The 3,882-nt window shown below is 44.6% G+C and overlaps 1 pseudogene; it reads left to right on the forward strand.

Annotated features, from left to right (window-relative positions):
* The window catches only part of LOC119338869, a 15,037-nt pseudogene that overhangs the window by 712 nt on the left and 10,443 nt on the right, over window positions 1–3,882 (forward strand).

Here is a 3,882-nt window from a genome sequence, read left to right on the forward strand (position 1 = left end):
TCTCTCTCTCTGCGTGTGTGTGTGTGAATCCACGCAAGGGTGGAGTGGGGCAAAGAGAGTGAGAGCACAAAGAGGGTTCTCTGTCAGCCAAGGGTCTCAAAAGCCTCACCCTCTCAAGGGATGGGGTTTGGTTATATACGTAGGCCCGAAATCTGACTGTTGGACAAAAAAAGTAACGTCCCCAAAAGTTTCATATATGTTCAAAATTTGAATGGCCCGACGGGAAAATGGCTCCCGAAAGAATACCAGTAACACCCTGAGATACCAAGCGGTCCAGAGACACCTCTAGAACCATGCTTAGCAATTAGCGTGATGGTACCGAACATGAACACACGAAGGTTCTAGTCTTCTAGACAACATCCGCGCATTCTCTTTCCACAACAAAGATACATCACTCGGTAGTATCAGACTAATTTCGCCTAGAAGTTCTAGATCTAAAAGAACACCATGTGAAAATGGATGGACTGGAAACATCTAAACCCATGTTCTATACCAACACCACTCAGAAGTTTTGGACCCATACTGGAAATTGCTCTGGCGCAACAACCCTTACAGACTTTGAGGTATTGGACACCATCCATTCGGAGGTATCGCCCTTAACAGAGCATTACCTGAACGAAATAAGAGTCTAGTAGTTATAGGAACTAAGCTCGATAGTTCCAGGTATACGCTTAGGATTTCTCATCAGCTCTGTTCTTATTAGGATTAGAGGTATCTACCGATTGGTTCTTACGATTTCTCACTAGGATCAGAGGTATGTGTCGATTGGTATGATAGTTTCAGAGATGTATGAAATATGGAGAACTGCAATTTTTCATTGGAAAGTTTGAGGGATATATTACATATTTGGCACTGTGACCATCCCTAGTTTAAGTGCAAGTGCCCCTCTTTATAGTACGATTGTTCAAAGGACTCAATGTCGAAATTGCTCCACTACAAGCCTATGATAATTTGTAACTGTAGCTTCTCTTCATGTTTCTCGTTCTTAGGGATCACCACTAATTCTTTTTAACTAACACATGGACTAAATCTGAGATATCTCAATAAAAACATTAGTCTTGTATTTATCTTATCATTAATCAATCAAAACCCATTAAATATTCTAGGTACACTTTCACATATCAGTAGGTTGCACCTCAACATGTGTGACAGAACCTGAAGTTTGTCAGTTACGACAACCTTATAAGGCCCCCGCACACACTCCACACTTATATTTCATCGCAATCCCTAATCATCAACACCCTTTAATATCTAGTTGTCTCAATTACAACAACAATTTGGCCAATGCGATAATCACTCAAGAATGTTACACCACAAATGTTTTATCATTCTCCGACCACATTGTGAACATTTCAATGTAATGTAGTACCCATTACTTTGTTTTGCATTATAATGATTTTTCAAGATGATAAAATCAATGGACACTAGTAGTGTTGCCTTAACCTTGATTGGTCTAGTATCCTAAAATTGTTTTTTGGGTGTTTGTTGCTGCTTCTTTAACAACTAATGTGGCTCAAAACCAAATTTACATAGGCTTACATCAATATATATCCTTAGCAGCTTCCTTTTGGGACATCTTTCTACGGCACAGGAGAAGCAAGTGGCCCACTTGAACGAACCGGGAAACGAGTAAGCATCACATATGTTATTATGTTTTATGTTGCTCATTTCTTAGCTAATATTTGATTGAACTCTCCTGGTATCTCTCTTTGATCTCCATTAGGTTTTCACCTGGAACACAGATGCATGGGGATACGGGTCAGGAACCACTTCACTATATCAATCACACCCTTGGGTGTTGTCCATCCTCCCAGATGGAAAGAGTCTCGGTGTCCTAGCTGATAACACACGCCGTTGCGAGGTAGTAACTTTATTTAACTTTTCCAACACACATGTCTAGAAGATCAATTGTTTAAGTAATTCTTGATGATGAAACATATCGTATTTGTTGTTGGCGATAAATTTCTATATAATAGTAGCTAACATGGTCCAATTCCATTGGTTGTTTCTTCAATATTGCACCTTATAGCCGTAGCTAGGTACACCCTACATATATAGGAGATGCATGTTTTCATTGAGCCGATGGGTGTTTCTTTAACCAACAACCGTATTCTATTACAGATTGACTTGAGACAAGAATCTACTATAAAGTTGGCTGCCCTGTCTGCTTACCCTATCATTACTTTTGGGCCATTTGATACACCAGCTCAAGTGGTGTCATCCTTGTCTCACACGATTGGTATTTCTTTTCTCATAACCTCTCTTCCAGTATTGATGCCTAGTGTTCACACTCTTGAAATGCTAAAAACGTAAAATATGTTTGTCAAATTTTTAATCTTGCACATATATATATAGTGAAGTTGCATATGCCTGCCTTGTATGACAACTTGTTTTTCTAGTCTGGAATATCTGATTCTATTATGATAAAGCTGCAAATCTTGTTAATGTTATGGTAAATGTTTAAAAAAACATTTGTCTCTCAAGCCATCTGTGATTTGAGATTCAAGACATTTAAAGAGAGCTTTGTATCTTGAGCGATGAAGTTGTGCAAAATTTTAGTATCGCAATAGGGTGTCCATGTCTGGATATTTTCTATGTTATTGTGCCTGCAGTTTTTTCCTTCGAAAAAGCATGATCTATATAAGAGTGACTAAGACAACATCTTGCTTCTTCTTCGTGACCACATCCGTGTGCTAATTGGCCATGAGAGAAACATAAAATTGTAATTTAGATGTAACTTGCTGTCCACTTAATGCACACCCTTTTTCTATTGTAGGAACTGTGTCCATGCCTTCAAAATGGGCTCTTGGCTATCATCAATGTCGCTTTAGCTACAAGTCTTCCGAGAGAGTCCTTGAGGTATCTTTTAAAGAAAGTTGGGCAGCATCAATTCATTCATTTTACTTATTATGAATAAAGTGGTAGTTACCGAAAAAGGGTTTTCCCCTGCTTTGTGTACAAAGCAACCAACCGAGACAACCAACGATAGGTGCTGGGGCGGAAACAACACAATCACGCCCAAAAGAAATGAAAAAGAAAATACAAGAGAAACAAATGCCAATCGACAAAAAAAAGAAGCCTCGTGGCCGCTGCATCCACCGGAGATCGCCCACCAAGCTCCGAGCCTCTGAAGCACCGATACCAATCAACACCTCCAAGAAGGAACGCGATGATGACGACGCTGCTGCCAAGGGTTTCCCCCGGTACACTGTGAGGAGAGAGGAAGGGTAACCCCGACGCCCTTCAGGAAGGTTCAGCGGCACCCTCAAGCGCCACGGCATCGTTGTCGGCCAAGCCAACGGGGATTTCTCCCGATCCCAACCTTCACCTCAGGCACTCCGGAGCTCGCCACCAAACAGACCCCCACCCTGCGCCAACCCGGCCACGAAGCTTCCTACGCTGTCTCACCACGGCACCGTGAAGCATGACACAGTGAAGAAGAGGAGCCGGGACTAGGGCAGCAGCACCGTCGGCACGCGAGAGGGCCCCACCTCCACCGTCGAAGACGGTAGCATCCGGACGCAATAGCAGGGACATACCAGGCCCGTGGCCGCACAGGCCCGGCCGGGATCTCTGAGGCCCGTAAAGTTCCCGCCTTCGCGCCGTAGCTGGCACACCGTCAGTGCCGCCGCCCCTGTCCAAGCCGCTCCCCTACCTCCACGCACAGATAGCCGCCAAGTGGAAGCACCACCACCACACGCACCGCCGCCCACCACCACTAGGTCGCCAGACCGCCATCGGCCGAGCCGTACCATCGCCGCACACCCGCGACGGAGAGGAACCAATGCAGCCGCCGGGAGCCCGAAGCCGGACCCCAGCCGCCGCCCACGCCGCCTGCCGAACGGATTCGGCCGCTGCGGCGAGGTGCGCTCCACCGCATAG

This window comes from Triticum dicoccoides, chromosome 7B, assembly GCF_002162155.2.
Source record: "Triticum dicoccoides isolate Atlit2015 ecotype Zavitan chromosome 7B, WEW_v2.0, whole genome shotgun sequence".
In the NCBI taxonomy this organism is placed as follows: Eukaryota; Viridiplantae; Streptophyta; class Magnoliopsida; order Poales; family Poaceae; genus Triticum; species Triticum dicoccoides.